Source organism: Triturus cristatus, chromosome 7, assembly GCF_964204655.1.
Source record: "Triturus cristatus chromosome 7, aTriCri1.1, whole genome shotgun sequence".
Taxonomy (NCBI): Eukaryota; Metazoa; Chordata; class Amphibia; order Caudata; family Salamandridae; genus Triturus; species Triturus cristatus.
In genome coordinates this window covers 222,720,666-222,746,236 of record NC_140590.1, presented here as the reverse complement: position 1 = coordinate 222,746,236, position 25,571 = coordinate 222,720,666, and positions in this window count along the sequence as shown.

Sequence of the window (25,571 nt, the reverse complement as noted above, 5' to 3'; positions counted from 1 at the left end):
AGTTTGTTACACGAAAAATAGGCCCTTGTATGTACTGTCTCCCAGCTTGTTGTGTCTGCTGAGTAAGTACATTGACTCCTAAGCAAAGGATATCCATACAATACAAATTCTATGATCATGCTTCAGACAGAGATCAAAGGGTTGGTGAGCGCTGATGTAGATACTTTTTAGGACAACATTTCCCTGCTTAATAGCGAGCATTTGAACATTTCTGAGTATTAATATATGGTAAACAACGTTTACCACAAATCTTTTTCCCCACAGGGAATCACAACGCGGTTGTAACAACGACCGTGTTGTGGTTCCGCATACCATTACTCTTCAAGTCGGAACAACGACTTGCGGGGGGGCGGGAGGTGTTGGATTTAAAATCCAACACCTTCCCTATTGTTCGCACAGACTGGAGTTGGAATAGTAAATTATACTATTCCAACATCCAACGCCTCCCCTACGCAAGTCGTTGTTCTGACTTGCGGAGTAATGGTATGCGGAATCACAACGCGGTCGTTGTAACGACTGCGTTGTGATTCCCTGCGGGGAAACAGACTGCGGAATAACAACATACATTCTTAATATATTGATCAGGTGACTAGAGATGTTTCCTCTCCCTAGTATGAAATGGCTTAGCTAAGGCTAAAAGGATGGTCTGTTGGAATTAAATGAAAAGTCTGATATGTGCTACCATACATAATGATGCTTAAGTTAGCCTTTGCGTAGCCATTTCATATTTAGCCACCAATTCTAGGCTATGATCGCAATTAATTGCTCTCTGGCTCTGCAAGTAGTAGCAATGCAAAATGTTCTGTGTCTCTGTTAGTTGGGCTTCGCTGTACTAATGAACACATTCTTTGCTTTTTCTGCATACCTTTCCCATGAGATGGAGCCTGCTCCCACTATTCCAGCTGCAAGCTCAGACTGAATGACCTTGCCAGAGAGATAGTATGTGCCCGGTCTCAGACTCCTAGCTCATCTGTGTGTGTCTTGTGCTCATGCTGAAATGTATAAATGTCACCTTTATGCTTGTGAAAGCCAGACTCCTCTGCATTCCTCTTAGGAGACTGATCAGATTGGGCTCAGCTGCAGTGTATTTCTAATAAACTAATTGGTTTGTATTCTCTACTGTCTGATCGACTCTTCACCTGTTTGGAAGGCTATGAGGTGGTCGTAAAGTGACCCGGGTGGTCCTAAAGGGGTCACTTCCTTCACAAAGCATGACTCGGGTCAGAGATCTGCCTGTGAGCTGACTGTGCTTCAAGGATGACTGAGGAACTGGACCCAAGGCTGAGTGGATCCAGGGCCCTGGGGAGAGGAGGATCGAGAGGCTGTCCCTGTGGAATCTGCTGGGCCACTAGAGGTCTATCGCTGCTGCTGTCCAGAAGACTGTGGGAAGCACAGGTGAGCGAGGCCATGGAAAGCCGCGTTTGAGTCTTACCATAATCCTCCAACCCAAGTGGCATGGATGACCTGATGCTTGAGGTTTGAGCAGGGGCCACCATACTGTGAGACATCTGGAGATCGATGCGGAAGGCTCCCAAGCGAGGTCAATGATACCATCTTGTGTGGTAAATAGGCTGGTAGAGAGGCCGCTGGGCTGGCTCTGGACCTTCACAAGCAATTGAGGCTGAAGTGTGGATGGTACAGGCAGCCCTTCCCACATGAATATGTACTTTTTGAGGCATTCTGTGCTGGTTTATCAGTTACTCAGTTTACTTGTCTGACAACTCTGAAGTGCTTTTCATTATTGTCCTCCTAATGCAACACATTTGCTACTGGAGCATCGCTGTGTTAATGTGCTAAAACCCTTCCTGCACAAGTCAGGTGGGCGCAACACCCATAGTCAGAGAACTCTGCCCGCTCACAGAACTCAACTGAATTTTGCAGTTTTTTGGTAACTACATGAACTTCTATGAAGTGGAACTCTACAAGCTCCACCCAGGCCTATTCTTGTCCTAACCACTTGGTGCTTTAACTCTGTATCCTGGGTCACATGACTAGGTGTAGCTTTGTACATTGCTCTCAGACAGTGAAACAAAGGAGGAATAGGTGATGGCAGGATGGACCATCTCTGACTTGACGAGGGGAGGAGATGCACCTCACAAAAGGTTTGACGATAGTCATTTGGGAGGGGAGGCAGCAAATTCCAAGCACATCTATGGGTGGAAGCCGCTAGAAACATTTTCCTACTTCAAAATTGGCCCCAGATATAAAAATATTAACCCTTAGACCCAATTCTTCAGTATACCTGTGGACCTGAAGAAGACTCAGAAGTACAGCTGTGCTGCTCTGCAAAGACTGCTACTTTGTTTCCATGCTGCCTGAGTGAGAAGGGACATATATCTTGAATCCATGATGATCAGAGTGACTCCAAGGGCTAGTTGGCTGGCCTCCTGATGAGATCCTCAGGGAGAGAAAAGACTCCAACCACCTTGAACCCAGCACCTGGACTATGCGTGCAATGGGTCTTGCCCCCCAGGTAGTGTCACCCCAGTCCTGGACCCTTGGAGGTGGGCCTGAAGGTGGTCTGCCAGCCCAGCTATGACCTGTGAGCAGAACTGACAGCACACATGTCCTCACTTCAACATTGGATTTGCTGCTGAGCAACACATCCCCAATGAGGACCTAGCATCTCAGCCTGCAGCTTCCTCTGAACCATCTCTATGCAACGCATTCCATGATGCAGAACTTTGCATCACAAGCCCCATGTCAATGCTATCCTCAATGACAATGTAGGATTCTGAATCGCAGCCCCTCAGCTTCCTCAGGAATTGCCGCTGCCCAACAAATCCTTGACAGTGAGCCTTGCAATGCTCTGCAAAACAGGTTATTTTCTTCAGTAGGCCTAACTTGATCCCATTACCCAGCCAGTGCTCCATCGTGTACGACCTACACTTGTGACTTTGTCTCGGTCTGGCACTACCAGATAACCACAGTTGGCGCTTTCTGCTTCTAAGCACTGTTTTCCCTTAAATCTTAAAAATTGCATAGGTCCTGTTCTATCAATGGGATTATGGTTGCTTTGGTCTCAAATAATGTATTACATTTTACACTATGTTTCTAAATTGGTGTGGGATCTTTGTTGTGCTGCGTTCTCCTTTTTATTACTGTTTGAAGAGCTGCATAAATACTTTATAATTGCCTCTAAGTTAACCCAGACTGCTTTTGTGCCAAGTTACCAGAGGGTTAAGCATAGGTTAATTTGGGATTGCTTGAGACTTCACCCTGACAGTAAATGTGGTTGCTGCTTGAGGAAGGTCCCGCCCCCTCAACCAGTGACCCAATTTCCTACACCATTCAAATAGCTACCGAACATTCATCCATTGATTAAAGCAAGCCATGTTATCACTCACCAAAACATTCATCTACCTCTGCACTTACTGATTTACTCTCTCATACACCCATGCCATCAGACATTAATCCATTTATCCATGGCCCCATTATTCCATCATGGTTGGTTGATTAATTGTGCAGAGATACCATTTCTGCATCGCTGTACTGAACAATGTACAGGCCCCCACAACATACCACTAGGTTACTTGTGGCACTGGCATCTTCATAGGGAGAAAAGATATTTGCGTACCAAACCTAGAGAGAATTGCGCACCCCAACTATCAATGACTCAGATTTGTCTGCTTCTCATAGTTACAAACTCCATCCTATTTACATGTTGTGGATTCCGCGGCTCCATAACTTAGAGCATACTAATGCCTCATTGACCCTATTCCCCCCTTTGTTTGTTTAGTGGGATATCCCTTGCCACACACCTGTATGCTGATTGCACACACCACTATTCTGTCCCAATGCTTTTCTTACAGTTTTGGTCAAACAATCGTTCTTCACAGGACCTTGTATTGGGGTACTGTTTAACTATTTGTGTCATCATTTCATGCTGGGCTCGTAAGTGTTACTGTTGCGTAATTGGTGGAATGTGGATATGTATGATATACGTTGTCTTCCACAATGCCTAGTGTTGAATTTAACTATATCATGATAACCTGGTACGTCAGAGGTATAGGGCCCGTGCAGAAGAAGTATAGAATCTTACCGCAACTCAACCATTGCAGGGCACACATAGTCTACATACAGGAGGCACACCTCACAAACTCTAAAGCAGTTAAGTTGTGTAATAGATGGAGAGGGCAACAGTTTAATAGGGCCTACTCAGCTTTTGCAAGAGAAGCTGCTAACTGGATGCGTGCATTGGTCCGATTTGCAGTTTTAAACACAAGGATTAACGTTAATGGCCACTATGTCTTTGTCAAAGGAACATTATATGGAAGGCCAGTGGCACTTGGTAGTGTGCATGCCCTAAATAAAAAAACAGGATATATTTCTGGCACATTATCCATTGTCTTAACCGACTGGGCACACTTCCCCTGGATATTAGTGGGATTTTCAATACTGTCTTAGATGTTATTTTGGACCGCTCCTGTTGGACTTGGCCCTTTTTGCAGGGTGATCCCTGAACTTTTTGCCTTCCTCCTATATTTTTTCGGACCTGTTGTTGGCTGTTTTATGACTCTGGGCACTTTACCCCTGCTGATCAGTGCTAAAGTGCATATGCTTTCCCTATTGTATATTGGTGTATGATTTGTGATTCCATGATTGGTTGGTTTGGGTTACTTGTCAGACCCTAGTACAGTGCACCAGGAGTGCCCAGGGCTTGTAAATCCAAATACTGCCGGTGGGCTTGCAGCACTGGTTGTACAACCCACAGAAGCAGCCTGTAAACATGTGTCTAAGGTCTGCCATTGCAGAGCCTGCGTGCAGTCTGGTACTGTCATGCTGACTGGGAAAGTGCACCCACTTGCCAGGCCCTAAACCTTCCCTTTTCTTCATATCAGAGACCCCTATGGTAGGCCCAAGGGCAGGGCGCATTGTAAGTAGAAGGTAGGACATGCCCTGGTGTGTGTGGCATGTTCTAATAGTGAATAACAGCCATTTTCGTTTTTCACTATTGCATGGCTATCTGTTCTCCATAGGCCAGATTGGGCAGTTTGGTTATTACATCTTATAATCCTAACTGACTCAGAGAACATGAGAAATTCGAATTTAGTATGCCGGAACTCAGGATGATAAAATACATCTTTTAGTGAAGTTGGTTTTAACATTCTGTGTTTGAAAATGCCACTTTTGGATGTAGGCATTTTTTTGTCTAACCATTCAAACCTGCCTCTGCTAGGCTGTGTATTCCTTTGTTTGGTTTCTTTGAGTGACAGGGCTGGGGATTTCCAGGAGACAGGGTGAGGTGTCCCAATGGTGAATAGAGAGATCTGCATCTAGATGGGTGGGAGGAGTTGCACCTGGGACCTGAATAGGGCTGTGCCTGCCTTCCACAATGCTGGCTCCACCTCCTGGGGAGCGGCTGATGTCTCTGCCCTGCACAGTGAATAAAGAGAAGGAATCCTGTCAACAAAGTGCTCCAGGGCTGTACTTGCCTTCCACAATGCTGGCTCCACCTTCTGTGGGGTGTGTGATGTTTCTGCCCTACACTGTGAAAGGAAAGGAGAAGTCTAGTAAACAGGGTGCTCAGGAACTGGTTTGAACTGGGCAAAGGCCCCTCTGCCCTCAGAGGACAAAGGATTTTGGGGTATAAGTATTGGGACCCTGATCCCAAGAAATTAGTTCACTTTGGGAAACAAGAAGAACCTCTGCTGCGGGAGGAACCAGAAGAAGCTGAGGAGGAAACTATCCCTGGACCTGGGGGATTGGCCTGCAGTGGTTGCCTTACTGCCAAAGAGAGGAGAAAGGAACTTTGTGTGTACTTTTGCTCAACTTGTGAAGGATTTCCAAGGGCTTGGAAAAGAGCTTGCCTCCTGCTGAAGTCTCAGGAACAACAGACCCCCCCCCCCAGCTCCCCAGAGTTCTTTGGAAGTGCCTGCTGCTGTTGTTGGGCCTTCTGAGGGACTTCGTGTCGCAAGGAGCTGGAAGCGCGATTCAAGAGGGAGAAGCGTGCCGCCATCTGAGCTGTTGTCGTCGCATCTCGTAAAGTGTGTCGCCGCTGCAGCATCGCATCGAGTGGAAGCGTCTCGCATCATCCAGGAAGTGTCTCGCAACGCCGAAGAAGCGTTTTGCCATCGCAGCCATCGTAGCTGACGCATTGCACCGCATCAAGAAAAGCGCCTCGCATCCACAGAGAAGCGTGCAGCCGTCGGAGCTGCTGTCGTTGCATCGCGGGTGTCACTGCTGCAACATCGCATCGAGCGGAAGCGTCTCGCAAACATCGGAGAAGAGTGTCGCTGCCAAGGCCGCTGTCGTCGCATCGCGTGAAGGGTGTTGCCACTGCAGCTGAAGCATCGAGTCGAGTCTTCTCGCAACATCAGAGAAGCGTACCGCATTTGGAAGATCTTCACGCCTTTATTTCTTGGCACCAAAAACTTAATCGCATCAACATCGTTGCAACACTTTCGTTGCCCTGCGTGTCGCATCTAAAAGGTACATTGACTTAAAGTGTCGCATCTAAGAACTTAAGAGAACTGAGCAAAATTCTACCATATAAAGTAACAGTATTGTGTGTTTTTGTCGTTTAGTGGTCTTGTGGTAACTCTATATAAAGAATACTTATTTTTGATATAAAAGCTGTGTGGTGTCCATCTGTAGTGTTGTCACTTGGTTACTGTATGTGTTCACAAATGCTTTGCACACTGCCTCTGAGATAAGCCTGTCTGCTCATGCCAAGCTACCAAGGGGGTGAGCAGGGGTTATTTTAGGAGTGTTGCCCCTTACCCTGACTAGAGGCGAGGGTCCCTATTTGTCACAAGTGCAGACCTGTACCAACTAGAGACCCCAAAGTCTAACAGCTCCCTCTCCCCCGTGCATGCTCTGTCCGACTAGCCAAGGCTTTACAACAATGAATCACAGGGCAGTTCCATGCCTGGCATAGTAAAAAATACCAATATTCGTCAATACTCCTATTCATCTCCACATAAATTACATGCACGCCTTGATAGAACCCACTGCATTACTTACCACCAAACCAATGTAACTCACTTATCATATTTGGGTAAGACACTATAAGACCATAATCCGGCCCCGATTCCCACTTGGCATATGCAACCACAACTCCTAGAGGACATAGGGGCAGATTTACAAGCCCCTTCCGCCACTTTTGCATCACTTTTCCCATGTTAAAAGTGATGCAAAAGTGGCGCAAGGGGATTGTAAATCTGCCCCATAGTGTTTAGGGATACCTCGGCCACTACCATTCATTCATACTTGACCGAAAATATGGCCACAGCCTCATCACCACTGGAGGAATGGGAGGCATTGAAGGTTGTGATAAGGGGATAATCCATCATTAAAATGGTCCTGCAAAATCTTACTGCCATTGAGAATAGCTTAGGCCCCCTGTAGCGGTCCGCAGCTCAGAATGAGGCAGATGCGTTTCAGTTACAAGAAGCAAGAATTACTTATGCTGAGATCCTTCAGCGTGTGCAAATCATTGACTATGTAGCTTACACACAGAAGACACACACCAAAGCTGACAAGTCCAGGGCACTGCTAGCACACCTGAGTAGACCAACACCTACTGCGCCTATCCTCTTGTTGATTACCCCTCAACATAATCATTTAACTGAGCAATTGGAAATTAATGAGTCCTTTCATGACTTCTACTCCAATCTGTATAATGCCCCTCCTGCATCTGGCCCAGCCGCGATTGGCTCATTCCTTGATAACTTATCCATACCTAAGGTATCGGCCACTAATAAGGAGGCTTTGGGAGCCCTGCTCACTCCCAGTGAACTACGATAGGCCATTGATGATCTCATCCTTAACCAAACACTAGGATCAGAAGGACTGCTTGAAGAATGTTATGGCACGTTTATAACACGCCTGGTGCCACAATTAGACCAGCTCTATGGGTCATCATCTGAAGTGGGATCCCTGCCCCCACCACATGCCAGGCACTAGTCACCTCTCTTCTGATACCAGGCCACCCTCCAGATGATCTGTCCTCTAACAGGCCCTTATCCCTGCCTAACACTAAATATAAGATCTTAAGCAAAGTGTTGGCATGCTGTCTGTTCCCCTGCTCCCACATAGACCAATGTGGTGTTGCTCCACGTCGCAACACTTTACTCAACATATGCCGCTTGCGTCTGGTGCTAGATCTTACCTGTGGCAGAACCCAAAGGCCAGATATCTCTCATTGGATCTGCAACAGGCCTTCGACACGTTAGGGTAGGATTTCATGTTTGCTGTCCTTACACGTCTCAACACCCACCCTACATACATTCACTGGGTCAAATTGTCAAATACTAACCCAACTGCACAGGCCAAAACAGGGTCATATATCTCCATATCCAGTGTCCCGTGGCACCTGAGAAGGATGCCAACGCTTGACGTTAATATATGTTTTGATGTTAGAGCCCCTGGCACAATGCCTTAGACAATCTGCTCAGGGATGTGGAATCTCTCAAGGTCCACTGATGCGCGTCATATTGCTATATGCAAACAACATGACATTGTATGTTCGAGAACCACACACAGACCAATCATCGATATCTAGAACAATCTCCTCGTTTGGAGAGTTGTACGGCCTTTGGGTCAATGACAGTAAATCCCAAGTTTTTTCCTTCACAGATACCTGTACCCTTTCTTTTGGGCCTATTGTCTACAGATAGCACCCCAGACGTTTCAGCACTTAGGCATGAAAATATATTGGGAGGTAAGAGACCTATTGGATAGCAACTACATTAAAGCGATTGCATCAATTAAAGCTCAAATTGGCTTTAAGATCACATTGCCCCTATCAGTAGAAGGACAGCTGATACTCGCCAGAATGGTTGTGCTACCCTGCTTGTTATACCAATTTGTCAACTTGCCTTTCATTATACCGTAATAGTTTACAAAATATTAAGCTCATTATTGATTAAACTGATGTGGGGGTCAGAGAGACGTAGGATTGGAGTATCCAAGGTGTAGCTGTCCCCTGTCAGAAACTGTAATTATGTATTTATTTATTTAATTTATGTATTTGTTTATTGAATTTATAAGGTGCAACAGCTACCCAAAAAGGGTGAGAAAGAGGTGGCATTCTGTAGAGATTATTGGTTAAATAACCAAGTCTTCAGGGATCTGCGGAAACGGGTGTAAATTGTTTCTTTGCGGCTAGCTAGAGGAAGAGAGTTCCAGAGGGAGGGGCCAAGATAGGTGAAAGATCTGCCACCTATCCTGGAAAGTTTGAATCTGGGTACAATACATTTTTCGTTAGTTGCAGAACGGAGGTGGCGAGTAGGAACATAGGGGCTGACAAGAGACTGCAGATACTGAGGTGCTGTGCCTATTTTGATTTTGAACATATAGCTCAGGGCTTTGAACTTAATATGGTTCTCCACCCTGAGCCAATGCAGGTCACGGAGGTAGCTGGAGATGGAAGTGGCTCTGGGAACCCTGCAGAGTAGTCTTGCTGCAGAGTTCTGTACCAACTGCAAGTAGCGAGTCACCGCCTTGTTGGTGCCAAGGTACAGAACATTGCCGTAGTCAAGCCTTGAGGTGATCAGGGCTTGAACTACTGTTCTCTGGGTAGCATTTGGCAGCATCCAGATGATCTTCCTGAGCCATTTCAAGATGGTAAAGCAGATGGCAGTCACCTTAACTGTCTGGTGGTGCATGGTCAACGAGTCGTCGATGGTTACGCCTAAGTTGCACATTTGGCTGGAAGGCTGAGGGAGAGTACCCATCTCGTCAGGCCAGTGTAGTGGGTCCCAGAGATCTTTGTTCTTGCCAAGGATCAGAACCTCAGTTTTATTGCCGTTAAATTTGATATGATTGTGGTTCATCCATGCGGCAATTTTCCCAAGACCTAGCTGAAGGAGAGAAGTTGTGTTGGGATTGGTGTTCGAGAGAGAAAAAAATAATCTGGGAGTCGTCGGCGTGTATAAATAGAGTCAGTCCAGCATCTTCGGCTATGTCGGCTAGTGGTCTAACGTATAAGTTAAAAAGCAGCGGGCTAAGGATTGAGCCCTGGGGCAACCCATGGGGTGAGAAGTGAATGTCAGAGCTAGCAGTAGCGGAGAAAATTTGAAAGGTGCGGTTATCTAAAAAAGAGATAAGCCCCGATGGGCCCCGAACTTCAAGACCTACTGGTTGTCTGGACAGTTGCAATGGCTAGCATGTTAGTTAGCAGGCCTGACTGAAATTGGCTATACCACACAAATGCCTAAGAATGGCAATTTGAATTACTTGTTCTTTCTGGGTACTACACCGCTGATTCCGCCACCTCTTTGGCTGCACACAGCCCTTACATATTGGAAAACTGTCCTGCGCTACACTACCCCATTCATGTACTATGCTTCCAACATCCCTCTTTGGGGTCTCCCCACAACCTCGGGTACACTAACAGCAAGGAGATTTCTACCCTGAAAATAAGCTAGGGTAATGACGGTTGGTGCGCTCTTTCAAGACTGGTCCTCATGTCCCACCAGGAATTTACTCAGACTCTCGAGCACTAAGAAACGTTCTTTTGGAAGCATGCTAGTTGTTAGACCCGGGATCCCCAGTTGGCTGAGGTAGGTACCTTAGGCCAAATAGGCAACTGCATTTCCACGTCAAGGAAAGGAAGGTCACCTTCTGAGATAGAACCCGCTCACCCCCTTAGTAGCTTGGCACGAGCAGCCAGGCTTATCTTCGAGGCAAATGTGTAAAGTATTTGAAACCACGCTCACAGCAACCCAATGATGACACCACAAATAGACTCCACATGAGTTTATAAAAACAAGTACAAATTTTATGTAAAAAGATATACGATAAGACCACACGATATAAATCCAACATATGAGTATGTGTACTAGTTCTCCTGGCCGGTTGTTAGGCCAGCCAGCCCTTGTAAGTTCTGGTGATATTAATGAGCACTTCGAAACATTCTACTGTAATCCTAATACCATGTTATGCAGTTCGTAATGCTAGAATCAGGCACTTTTGCAATGTAAAAATAATGCAATGCTTAACACAACAATCAGGCACTTTGCAATGTAAAAATAATGCAATGCGTAACACAACAATCAGTCACTTTGCAATGTAAGAATAATGCAATGCATAATACAACCACCAGGTACATTGTAATGCAGAAATAAAGCTATGCGTAACTCACTAATCAGGTAGTTCGTTATGCAGGAATAATGCAATGCGTAATACGCTAATCAGTTAGTTTGTTATGCAGAAACAATCCAATGCGTCATACGACAATCAGGTAGTTCGTTATGCAGAAATAATGCCATGCGTCATACACTAATCAGGTAGTTCGTTATGCATTAATAATGCAATGCATTGTCATGCCACGCGATTCAGCCCCTACAGGTGGCAAGTATATAAGGGGCAAAGAGCGTATACACGCCGCTTCGCGTTCTTGCATCGAGCCCCATTTCCGTCACAAGTGCTGTTGCCTGACTTCCTGTATTGTTAGTTCCGGTTTCCTGTTTGGTGTCGGGGACGTTCCTCGGCGCTGGTGTTTGTAGCGTGTGGATCCTGTCGTTACTGACAGTGGAAGGTGTCCTCTCTCTTCAGGATATTCACGAGGGTTGCTCCTGGTTGTGGCATCTTCACCCAAGTAAGGTCTGCTGGGTGGTTGGAGGTCCAGGGGTTTCCTGTCTCGCGTTTCTTCGTGTTGAGAGGTAGTCTGACATTGACGGAGCGCTTTCTCCATTCCCAGCGCTGCCTAGCGTGGTGTCCTCTGTCTATCGCCTCGCTGATCCATGTGTTATACTTGAATATCATTTAGTATTGTTTTGCCTGTTGTTAAGGTACTCCAAGTTTGGATTAGCTGGAGTCTTTTCCTTTGTCCGGTTTTCACGCCCCCAGTATCCTTTCCTCCCGTCACCTTTATATCCATCCCCTTCATCATCCTGAGCAGCTACCAGGAATCCGGTGGTGATACATTGCGAGGACCATTGAGCAGGGGGGTTAGGTTTCCCGCTCTTCTAACTATCAAGCCAGGTACTAGATCTTCCCAGCCTTACTCAGGTATTAAAGGGATACTCTACTTTCCCAGGAGTATAATCTTGATATACTTATTCCCTGCAGCTGCACCCTAAGGAACTACTATTTAGATCACACCTGTTGGTTCATACATACTTCTACTTAGCAGCAGACGATATACCGGTAGGTGTTGGGGACCTAAAGAAGTAGGGACACAGGGAGGGCGTTACAGAGGTATACCACTAACTACCTTTATATTACAGCTGGGAGATCTACTTGTTTGCCTTGTGGAGATCTCTTACGCTCCTGTTGTTCCTCCTGACGACATCACCTATCAAGACTTACCGGATCCCCCCACCTTTCCTTGTTTTGTTTCCCTGTTTTCCCCGGTGGATTCCTCGCACTCTAGAGTTTGATAGAGTCGGGGAGACACGGGGGACGGCTGTGGACTCATCTTCACGACTCCAGACGCTCCTGCAGAACATCCGCGATCCTTACAGAACGCGAAGCCAATATAGAATATTCTGCCCGAGCGCCATGGAGCTAGGTGTGGTTACGCTGGCAGACGTCGCCGGCATGCTCGGCAATCTGCAAGCGGAAACCCAGGCATTATCTGCCAGAATAGATACCCTCCAGCATCGACAGGAGATAGGGGCTGTGGGAGGGAGAGCTGATCCACCCAACTCAGTAATACAGGTTACCACCCCTACCTCCATCCCGTTAGCCCCTCCAGAAAGGTTTTCCGGGGATACTTCGCGGTGTGCCGCCTTTCTTAGCCACTGCCAGCTGCATTTTTCATGTAAGGCCACCTGCTTCCCTACAGATCAGGCCCGGGTTGCATTTATGGTTTCCTACCTTTGTGGGGCGGCCGCGGACTGGGCTATACCGCTAGTGGACCGGGATGACCCTTTATTATATGATTACACCGAGTTTAAGAAGGAATTTCGTAAGCTTTTTGATAGACACACATATACCCACTCTGCAGACTCTGAACTATTGGCTCTGAGACAAGGCAATCAAGACCTGGTTGCCTACATCACTACATTTCAGAGACTGGTAGTTGAATCCAATTGGCCCGAAGAAAAGCGTGGTACACTGTTTTACAGGGGACTACGTGACGATTTAAAAGACGCCCTTTCGCAGATAGTGGACCTTCCTGCAGCCTGTCCTGAGTTGATAGACCTGGTGGTGAAAATTGAACATCGCATTCAGGAAAGGAAGCAGGAAAAGGGGAAAGGAGATCAGCGATTTGTTCTCACCAAAGTAAAAGGAGTTGAGGCGGTCAAAGTTCCTGAGGATAGTGAACCTATGCAAATAGGAATAGTGAGAGGGCCCCTAACTCCAGAAGAACGACAGAGACGTTGCACCAACAGACTGTGTCTCTATTGCGGTAAGGCCGGTCATTTCCTACGGTCATGCCCTGTAAAACCTTTACCTCCAAAGTCTTCGGGAAACTAGAAAGCCTAGGAAACATGGAGACAGGATTCCTGGGCGTTTCTGACCTTACAGTCTCCTCCTCTAACCCTGAATCTAGATCAGTCACTCACCTCTATGTGTCAGCATACCTTTCAGTAGAACACCTGGGTTTGCATGTGGCCATCATGATAGATTCTGGGGCCTCTGGTAACTTTATGGACGAGAAGTGGGCAATTGACAACGTTATACCATGTGTCAAAAAGAAGGTGCCCAATGCGGTCATCACTATTGATGGCCGTTCTCTCGTTTCAGGCCCCGTCACGCACAAAACATGCACCCTCCATATGCATATAGACCCGAATCACCATGAGAATATTGAATTCGATTTGATTCGTTCACCTCAAATACCAGTACTTTTAGGAATCCCTTGGTTGCAGACACACAACCCAGTCATTGACTGGAAGGCAGCCACACTTCAGTTTCGCCCTGTCAAACCTCGTGATATTGGGGTCCCAGTAGGTCTTGCAGCCTCTATGGTGGATCAGACTGACACCAGAACCGAGCTGCCAGAGTGTTACAACGATTTGAGCACTGTGTTCGATCCTAAAGAGGCAGACGTCCTTCCCCCGCATAGGGTATACGACTGCCGCATCGATTTAGAGACTGGGGCTCGAATCCCTTGCAGCAGAGTGTATGCCCTAACCGAGAAGGAGAATACTTACCTCCGAGAATACTTGGACACCATGCTGGAGAAGGGGTTTATTAGGCCTTCCAGATCCCCTGCCTCCTCATCGCTGTTTTTCATTCCTAAGCGTGAGGGGGGTCTTCGATGTTGCATCGATTATCGGAGATTGAATGAGGTGACCATTAAAAACAGGTATCCCTTGCCCTTGATTTCCTCCCTCCTTGACAGAGTACGTAATGCCAACTATTTCACCAAATTGGATTTACGAGGCGCCTACCATCTAGTGCGTGTCAAGGAGGGAGATGAATGGAAAACTGCTTTCTGTACTAAATACGGATTGTTTGAGTATTTAGTGATGCCCTTTGGGCTGTGCAACGCTCCCGCGGCGTTTCAGTTTTTCATTAATGAGGTCCTGTGGGATATGCTGGACCTCCATGTCATCGCCTACATCGATGATTTACTGATATTCTCTTCCTCCATGACTGAACATGTGGGTCACGTTCGACGTGTGTTGGAACGCCTACGTGATCATGATTTGTACTGCAAACTAGAAAAATGTTCTTTCCATTCTCAGGAGGTACCTTTTTTAGGCTTTATTGTTTCCCCACTCGGACTTCGTATGGATCCTGTTAAGGTCGAGGCGGTTCTCGCCTGGCCCTCGCCTACTTCTGTGAAAGACCTGCAGAAGTTCTTAGGGTTCGCCAATTTTTATCGGCGTTTCATTCACGGCTACTCAGAATTGGCAATCCCACTCACGCGTCTCTTGCGGAAGGGGGTCCCATACAGTTGGTCGACTGCGGCTGAAACATCTTTTCGGAGTTTGAAGGAGGCCTTTACGCGCGCCCCGGTGTTGAGCCATCCGGATCCAGCCTTGCCTTATGTGGTTGAGGTGGACGCTTCTCAAGTGGCAGTGGGAGGGGTTCTGAGTCAAGTCGATCCTGACACCGGGGTGTGCCATCCCATTGCGTATTTTTCTCACAAGTTCTCTCCCGCGGAATTCAACTATGCGGTGGGGGACAAGGAACTCCTGGCGATCAAGAAAGCCTTTGAAGAGTGGCGGCAATACCTCTTGGGTGCTCGTTTCCCTGTGGTGGTTTACACCGACCATCGCAACCTCCAGTACCTTAAATCCACCAAGGCGCTGTCCATGAGGCAACTTAGATGGACCCAGTTCTTCTGTGAATTTGACTTCACTATTAGGTTCCGCCCTGGGAGGAGGAATGGCAAGGCCGATGCCCTGTCCAGGTTAGGGTTTCACCTTCCCGATGTGCCTGAGGTCGCGCCCCTTGTCATCCCGGAGGAGCGCATTTTGGGGGGTGTGTTCGGGGAGGAAGACTTCGGGGCTCGAATTCGGCGGAGTCAACTTTCGATGGCCATGCCTGACTTTGTGGGGGCGGAGGAGTGGGTCAGCACAGATGGGTTGGTGTGTGTCCGAGGGGGAGTAGTGTTACCCACTCTTGCTTTACAAACACAGGTCCTGGACTGGTATCACTCGCACCCTTTGTCAGGTCACCCTGGTATTAAGAAAACCATCCAGATCATACGTGAGCGGTTCTGGTGGCCCACTATGTTGCAGGACGTAGAGCAGTACGTGCGGTCATGCCATGTCTGTGCACAAACCAAGAGTTCCCATCAGAACCCAGTGGGTCTTCTGCTCCCTCTTGCTACACCTCCCGGCCCATGGTACACAGTATCACTTGACTTCATAGTGGAACTACCTGCCACCAAGCGCTTGAATAACACCTTGCTGGTGGTGGTAGACCACTTCACGAAGACAGCACATTTCATTCCTTTAACGGGGTTACCTACAGCAGCTGCATTAGCTTCCATCTTTTTGCAGCAGGTTGTACGGCTACATGGCCTTCCCTCGGTCCTGATTTCTGATAGGGGGGCCCAGTTTGTGTCCCGATTTTGGAAATGCCTCTGTGCCTTGCTGCAAATTGACGTTAGGCTCTCTTCCAGTCATCATCCCCAATCTGACGGGCAGACAGAGAGAGTCAACCAGTGCTTTGAACAATATGTACGAAACCAAGCTCTGCACTCAGCCAAGGAGTGGGATGAGTGGGTGTGGATGGCAGAATTGTCATATAACAACAGTCCACATTCTTCCACCCTCCATACCCCCTTCTTTTGTTCACACGGTTTTCACCCCAGGCTGTTGCCTCTAGGGATCCCTGTTAGCAGCCCGACCCCTGCAGCCAATGACCTAGTGCAGAGATTACACGATGTCCATAAACAGACATTAGTCAACCTTGATCTGGCGAAGGTGCGATATAAAGAGGGGGCGGATTTACACCGGAGGTTGGAACCCATATACGCCCCTGGGGACAAGGTGTGGCTTTCCACTAAACACATCAGACTCAGTGGTCCTCGCAAGTTCATGCCCAAATACATTGGTCCCTATGCTGTGATGAAACTGATCAATCCAGTGGCTGTGAAGATCGACCTGCCTGCAGCTCTTAAGATCCACCCAGTATTCCATATTTCGTTACTTAAGCCTGTTGCACCTGGTACACGACTCCCTAAGAAACCCTCGCCAGTTACCATACAAGACACTGAAGAATACGAGGTGGACACCATTGTAGACTCCCGCTTCATGGGTAAAACGCTTCAATATCTGCTACATTGGAAAGGTTATGGGGTGGAGGAGCGTTCTTGGGTGTCTGCGAGAGACGTGCATGCTCCCCGGTTGGTGCGTGTGTTTCATCAGAGATACCCTCACAAACCTAAACCTGGGGGGGTGTTGTGAGGGGAGAGTACTGTCATGCCACGCGATTCAGCCCCTACAGGTGGCAAGTATATAAGGGGCAAAGAGCGTATACACGCCGCTTCGCGTTCTTGCATCGAGCCCCATTTCCGTCACAAGTGCTGTTGCCTGACTTCCTGTATTGTTAGTTCCGGTTTCCTGTTTGGTGTCGGGGACGTTCCTCGGCGCTGGTGTTTGTAGCGTGTGGATCCTGTCGTTACTGACAGTGGAAGGTGTCCTCTCTCTTCAGGATATTCACGAGGGTTGCTCCTGGTTGTGGCATCTTCACCCAAGTAAGGTCTGCTGGGTGGTTGGAGGTCCAGGGGTTTCCTGTCTCGCGTTTCTTCGTGTTGAGAGGTAGTCTGACATTGACGGAGCGCTTTCTCCATTCCCAGCGCTGCCTAGCGTGGTGTCCTCTGTCTATCGCCTCGCTGATCCATGTGTTATACTTGAATATCATTTAGTATTGTTTTGCCTGTTGTTAAGGTACTCCAAGTTTGGATTAGCTGGAGTCTTTTCCTTTGTCCGGTTTTCACGCCCCCAGTATCCTTTCCTCCCGTCACCTTTATATCCATCCCCTTCATCATCCTGAGCAGCTACCAGGAATCCGGTGGTGATACATTGCGAGGACCATTGAGCAGGGGGGTTAGGTTTCCCGCTCTTCTAACTATCAAGCCAGGTACTAGATCTTCCCAGCCTTACTCAGGTATTAAAGGGATACTCTACTTTCCCAGGAGTATAATCTTGATATACTTATTCCCTGCAGCTGCACCCTAAGGAACTACTATTTAGATCACACCTGTTGGTTCATACATACTTCTACTTAGCAGCAGACGATATACCGGTAGGTGTTGGGGACCTAAAGAAGTAGGGACACAGGGAGGGCGTTACAGAGGTATACCACTAACTACCTTTATATTACAGCTGGGAGATCTACTTGTTTGCCTTGTGGAGATCTCTTACGCTCCTGTTGTTCCTCCTGACGACATCACCTATCAAGACTTACCGGATCCCCCCACCTTTCCTTGTTTTGTTTCCCTGTTTTCCCCGGTGGATTCCTCGCACTCTAGAGTTTGATAGAGTCGGGGAGACACGGGGGACGGCTGTGGACTCATCTTCACGACTCCAGACGCTCCTGCAGAACATCCGCGATCCTTACATGCATAATACACTATTCAGGTACTCCGATCTGCAGGAATAATGCAATGCGTAATATGCTATTCAGTTAGTTTATTATGCGGAAACAATCCAATGCGTCATATGACAATCAGGTAGTTCGTTATTCAGAAATAATGCCATGCGTCATACACTAATCAGATAGTTTGTTATTCAGGAATAATGCAATGCATAATACACTAATCAGGTACTTTGTTATGCAGAAATTATGTAATATGTAATACGACTATCAGGTACTGCATTCTGCAGAAATAAGATAATGCTTAATACACTTAGGTGGTCTCTCCGCCACTCCTTCTGACTCGCAGTCAGCCTCTGTCAACAGTTGCCCCCTACATGGGTATGGTGTAACAAAAAGTGCAGCTCCGCACTCCAACCCCGGTACTGCCATTCCCTTGGCATTACAGGTGGCGATATGAGCCGAAGCAGAGGCTCGCACTGCAGAAATGAGAGAGAGGCCAAGAGCATCTCCCTCCGAGCCCGCACCCTGCCCCAGGAGTCAACAAACGTTACCTGGGGGGGCGCAAACTCACTCTCCTCTCCACATCCAGAGGCTTGGGCCTCCGATGCAATCTTTGTGACAAGGCAACGGTGGGCTCGGGCCGGTGGCTCAGCTTCTCCGGGGCTGCCGTTCTGGGCTGCTACTGCTATGAAGATTTCAGGCTGGCACAGGGCACACGCACACAGCATCGCTGAGACTCCCTTGAGCTTCGGGTGCACGATCACCGGGCACTCCACACGAAGGTCTCAGGCTGTACGAAGAACACGCGCACAGCGTCGCTGAGACTCACTTTAACTCTGGGTGCACGTTAACAAGGCAATCCTCATGAAGGTCTCACACTGCACAAAGCACATGCACACAGCGTCGATGAGACTCACTTGGATTCTGGTGCACGCGATAACTGGACAATCCTCACAAAGGGTTCAGGCTGCAAAAAGCACACACACACAGCGTCGCTGATCCTTGCTTGTGCTCCAGGGGGCCGATTCACTGAACTACTCTGAGACAAAATCCTACACTTAGTGTTTTTGGTATTCACAGAAAGCATTTAGTAGTAGTAAAGTTAGGACTACTAACTTTACAGCTACTAACTTGAGAAAAAGGCCTAAACTTACTATTTTTGGTATTCACAGAAGGCATTTAGTAGTAGTAAAATTAGTAGTCCTAACTTTACTACTACTAAATGCCTTCTGTGAATACCAAAAGTAGTAAGTATAGGATTTTGTCTCAAGTTATTAGTGGTAAAGTTAGTAGTCCTAACTTTACTACAACTAAATGCCTTCTTTGAATACCATAAGTAGTAAGTTTAGGATTTTGTCTCAGATTAGTTCTGTGAATCGGCCCCCCCAGGTGCCCACTATCACATGGCATTTTTTATGAGGATCTCAGGCTGCAACAAGCACACACACACAGTGCCTCTGAGACTCTCCTGGAAGCTTTTGTGTTCCTGAGTTTCGGCCACAGGGAGCCAGCTCACCTTGGGCCCTTGGGGATAAGTTACTTCAAGGCACAGCACAGCAAAGTCCTTTGAAGCATGGGGACATGGCACACAGCAAAGTCCCTTGAGCCTTTTCTTGGTTAAAACAGCTAACTGCAGGCCAGCCCCAGAACACACAGCAAGGGTCAGTCCTTTCCTTCAGTCTCTTCAGTTGTTTCTTCCTTGGCAAAGGTTCCTCTTGACCACAAAGTAGCTCCAGTCTTGTTCAATCTTGATCAAGCCATTCTCCAAAGTTCAAGGGCTTTAGCTCTCAAAGTTATACCCCTCAATGGCTTTGAAGTCTTTGTGTTCTGGTGGGCACTGACCCTGTTCAAACCAGTACTGGATACCTCCCTGCTTGTGACCACTTCTTCCTTTGATTAGTGGGGGTCTGGATTCTCAATCAGCAGGAGATGGGACAATTGTATTATAGCAGCAACCCAGGCCTCTTCACCTATAGGGGCTACTCCTCCCACTACACTCCAGATGCAGGTCAGCCTATTGCTGTCTCACCTCCTCCCCTGGGTCAAGACATTCCCCAGATCCTATTGCTTTCAAATCCAGACAGTCAATTCACAACCTGGCAGAGACACACAGAAATGTTAGAGCACAAAAACCCAGCCACTTCTAAAAGGGTGGCTTCTAAACACACAATGCAAAATACACCTTCATAAAAAGATGTTGTATTACATTGTGAGTTCAGGCATACTAAACTTCAACTCTCCATCTTAAGCCTTTGGGAAGATAGGCTGGAAAACCTATTACACAGCCTTCCCATTCTATCCTATGGGAAAGATTGCCTTTCAACAGTGAAAAACGAAATAGAGATTATTTCACTGTCAGGACATGATACACACCTTGGTACATGTCCTACCTTTCACATGCACAGCACCCTGCCCAGGGGGTACCCTGGACCTACCAAGGGGTGTCTGATGTGCATAGAAAGGGAAGGGTAAGGTCTGGCAAGTGGGTGCACTTGTCAGAACAACATAGCAGTTTAACAAACTGCACGCAGGCACTGCAATGGCAAGCCTGAGTTCCCTTCTTAAGGTTACTTGTGTGGGTGGCACAATTAGTGCTGCAAGCCCACTAGTAGCATTTGCATTACCAGCCCTGGCACACATAGTGCACTTTACTAGGGACTTTACTAGTAAGGCAAACATACCAATCATGGACAACCAATTACCATTACAACTTATACAAGGAGCACTTGCACTTTGACACTGTTTAGCAATGGCAAAGTGTCCAAAGCATCTAAGTTGGCAACACCATGTCAGACTAAAGGTCTAGGGGGAAAGCAAAAAGTTTAGGGAACTTTAGCCAAAAAGGGCAAAGTCCAACACCAGTATTATGCGTTATGTCCATGAACACTGGGCACTGTGCAGCTCCGAGCCAGATACCAATTTGCTCAGGCTATACATAGTATGGGTCATGGTAGACGTCTGATGAAATGATTAAATCATGATCTGTGCTTACACGTGGTGGCCCCTCTGCCCTCCTTGTGCGCCATGTGGGAGGAGGACCTCTAATGTGGTCTCCATGATAAGGAATGTGCCTTTCTTCTTGAACACCCCAGTAAAATTTCCTGTAACTTCTGCTTCTTATCAATTAAATTCTCGACATTATGTAAAGCTTACCTTACTCCACAAAAACTTTACTCTATGTTTCCTACCTCCCCCTCGGACTACCCCAGTTGCCACATACCAGACGTGCACCTATTACATATGTTATGGACCTGTCCCACACCATCTTCTTACTGAGTAAACATTCGGATTGCCTTGTCTGACCTGGATGGATCAGGCCACTGGAATACAGTCAAACAATGCATTCTGGGACTATACCCTAGGCCCAGGGGCTCCAAAGTTATAGCATGTTTTAAAGATTTAGCATTATTACTGAGGAAACGCCTCCTGACGAGATGTTGGAAGACCCCTGTGGCACCCCTTTTTTCTCAATGATGTGAGGAAATCCTGTATTGGAGCGCAGCTGAACGCTGTGCCCTGTGGAGAGAGGAATTCAGGGGTTTACGCAAGCGCCCCATTGCTATGGAATGGGATACATTGCTTGAATCCTTCAAGTCCCAGGTGGTGGGTGATGAATAACCATTTCCCACATTCCATACTGGTGCCACTTTGCCATGTGACCATGATTTCCTGCTATGCCTCCCACCACGATGCCTTATATCACTACACCATAGCAAAAACAACAACCCTCTACTACCCCGGGTATGCTTCCTTTATCAGCTACAGGCCTCGACATATCTCTCATGTTCTGCCAAGGCACCTGTAGCATTGTGACTCACTCAGTGAGTCCCATGCTCGTGGTGGGGTTCAAACTGCTCCACGCTACAAATCACGATGCAGACAAAGGAGTTGGTGTTCTTGAACCCTGACTGTACACGTAACTCTAACTTCACATCTGGCCAGGCTCCACCTTATTGTCTCCATCATGTGGTGCGTGGCATACCATACATCATACGGAAGAGAGGGGGGAAACACAGCACTTCCCCTCAGATCCGCACCCACAGTGGCTCACCCCGTGTCGCACCTTTTGCTTCACAGGGGCGACACTACATTCCTCCCCAAACAGATTTCAAGAACACAGAGCATTTGCAGAACTGAACGGTAAAAACATTCTGAGCAACAACACAAACAGAATTATATGCACTCCAGCACTAGAAGCAGCATCAGCAGGGTAGGCCCAGTCACTTAATAAAAAATAGAAACGTCTTACATGAAGTGATCCCTCAGTCTACGAGATGGCTCAGGATTCTGTCATAGACCATATCGGGTGCGGGTGAGATCCCAGGTAAGCTGCTTGAGGGCACTGCCGGAGAACCTCCCTTTGAGGCAGTGGGGGCTTCAGGAAGCCCAGGCTCAGGGGATGCAGTCACTGGTAAGTCATTTTCAGCACAGTCCCACTCATTCGGGCCCCGATTGTCATCCATCGTGGGGAAATTGATGTCCGAGTCTTGGAATGGCCGCTGCTGAATGTGGAACGTCTTGAAGAGCTACACATTCCTGGTGACAGTCTCTCGACCTTTCTGTGCTGTGATTCTTGTTCCCTTCTGATGGGTGATGACCCATGGTTCTCGCTCAAAAGGCAGGTGAAACTTACTGCTGGTGTTGTGGTTCTGCAGCAACATGACATTGCCCACCTTGAGGTCAGATGGCCTTGCTCTCCAACGGCGACCCATCTGATCATTCAGATGTCGCTGACGGGCCTGGACCCGACGCTCATCCAGTTTATCCGGTTGCGAGAATGGAATACGCGACCACTCGTCCCATGGACAGATGCCCGACACTCTTCCAGTTGTTGAGTGGGAAGTTTGGCGGTAGACTCGGAGGAAGGCGAAGATCACCAGTTCAAGAGATTGCTGGCACGTGTGTGCAATGTGGATAACCTTATTTAAGGTGTGCATAAACCTCTCGGCTTTGCCATTGGCCTGGGGCCACCTTGGCGTGACTCTCTTATGAGTGATGCGAGCGAGGATAGTTAGCTAGCCAGTTCTTGGCCCTGAAAGGGAGGACCATTGTCTGTTCTCAATTTGTATATTAGTCCATGAGTGGCCATCACTTTTTCCAGCTGGGGAATCACGTCACCCGCACTCAAGGATTGGATGATTTCTACTTTGGGATACTTGGAGTGGTCATTGATTAGCAAGCAGAGGAATCTCATATCCGGGAGGCTCCCGAAGTCCAGGCTGACACATGACCACGGACGGCGCAATCCAGGTTCCATTATCACTGGAGACGGCTGACTGGCCTCACCAGTGGCCTGGCACCACACGCAGGATCTCGCCGCCTCACCACTTTCTCGTCCATGAGAGGGAACCACACCTTAGTTCCTAATCAACGCTTTATTTTCACCATGCCCTGGTGTCCAGCATGGGCAAGTTGTATTACTCGGTCCGTTAGGATCGTGGGGATGAACAGCAATGGCCTTTTAGAAGGCATCCAGTTGAGTCCTCATTCAATTCCTGTCGAACATGATACAAGCTTTCCGTTATCCTTCTTGCCTCCGAGGTGAGGGTACTCCAGCCCTTCTTGGCTTTCTGCCATTGGTTGTGTCTCATGATGTTCAATGCGCTTTGGAGAAATTCGTCTCTGTGGGTTTCTTCCCCTAGGACCTCCATGGACAGCGGAAGAGGACATGATCAGGCAGTCACGTAGCGGATGTATTCCTCAGTGTCTTCAGCTTCAGCTTCCTCCTTGGGCATGGACGCACAGGGATGACGTGATAGGTAATCTGCAGGATTCAGCAACCCAGGATGGTACTCTATCTGACAGTTGTACTCCTGCTGCTGGAGCATCCACTTTTCAATTCTAGGGGGTGGTCTGGTAGCTGTGCCGGCAAACAGTGGAAGAAGAGGCTTGTGGTCAGTCGCAACGACAAAAGGGTGTCAATACACATATAAGTGGAAGTGGTGACAGCCCCAATGAGTGGCGATGGCTTTCTTCCCAATCCCAGAGTACCTCTGCTCCGTGACAGTTAAGGTGCAGCTGGCAAAAGCCACCGGAGCCCAATCCTATTCTACCACGCTTCTCTGCAGTAGGACAGTACCCAGTCCCTTCTGGGCAGCGTCTACAGCAATCATGGTGTTTTTTTTCATGGGTCGTAGTAGGCCAAAGTGGTGTTGGAGAAAAGGGTGTCTTTGATCGCCTGAAATGTGCTCTGGGACTGACCCCTTGGTGAGCTCTTATAAGGGCTGGGTGAGGGTGGTGAGGTCTCTGATGAATCGACCACAATAGTTGACCATCCCCAGAAAGCTCCTTACCTCTGTCACGGTGGCAGGGGCGGGTGCCCCCTTAATGTCTCTCACCTTATCAAGGTCTGGCATTACACATGAGGCCAAGAAGATGTACTCAAAGAACTGGAGCTTCTATTTCAGGAACTCGCATTTGTTGCGGTGAAGGGTGAGTCCCACCTCTTGAATTGGCTGGAGCACTTTGGTCCGTCGAGTGTTGTGCTCAGCAATGGTTTTTTCGTAGATGAGAATGTCATCACTAACATTCACAACTCCGGAGAGGTCCATCAGCAGTTCTTGAACGGTGTTTTGAAACACCTCGGCTGCTCTTGACACACCGAAACCCACCTGGGTGGAAAAGGTCATGATGTATCTCGACTCTTCATCGAGCACTAATTGGTGGTATCCTGATCGGAGGTCAAGTTTCGAGAACCAACACGCTCCACTCAGTTCCCCTGTGAGGTCTCCTATCATGGGAGTAAGATGTCTTTCTCTTTTTATGGCGGCGTTGGGCAGCCGCATATCTATGCAGATCCTCACTTCACCGAGCTGCTTCGACTTCTGGGTGATGATGATGGGAAAGACCCACGGTGTTGGCCCCATCATCTTCTCAATTATTCTAGCAGCTTCCAGCTTGGCCAACTCCTTTTCCACCAAAGGTCTCAGATGAAAAGCAATGCATCTGTGTTGCAGGGCTACCGGCTGCACCGTGGGTTCTATGTGCAGGTGGATTTTCTTCCCCATCAATTGTCCAATGCCCTCAAAGACCGTCAGGAATTCGGCCTGGATGTCCTGAATGGTCTCTTGGTGGATTCCAGAGGCAAAAGTGACAATACCAGGTATTCTGCTGCTCGATATCCCAACATCATGCCATGCCCTTCCTCCGCGACATAAATCTGTGACACTATGGAGTTGGAAGAGCAAAAAACACAAGATGAGGGACGGAATGTTGCACATTGGCAAAACATTCACCCCCAGTCACAGATCTGGGTTTTTTTGCTCACCACGCCACTCCAGTTCAGACATGGCCATATGCAAATCAGTCGTGACCCTGTGCCTCATGGGAACAGTCCAGCCTGAACTGCCAAGCCATGTCTTCCCTGGACCGGAATCAAGCATCCTAGGACCGGTTTTGGGGTTTCACCCCTCTTCAGCCAGGATAGCTTGACTCCAGTGGCGTAGTGAGCACAGGACCTGGCTTGGCAGTTCGGGTTGGACTGTTCCCATGAGGCACAGGGTCAAGACGGATTTGCATATGGCTTGGTTCAAACTGGAACAGCATGGTGAAAAAAAAAACAATGGATTTAGGTCCAGAGCTCTGTACTGGGGTGAATGTATGACATTGTTCTGCATTCTGTCCATCAACTGTTGTTTTTGCACTATGGAGTTGGAACCATACGAGAAAGTGTT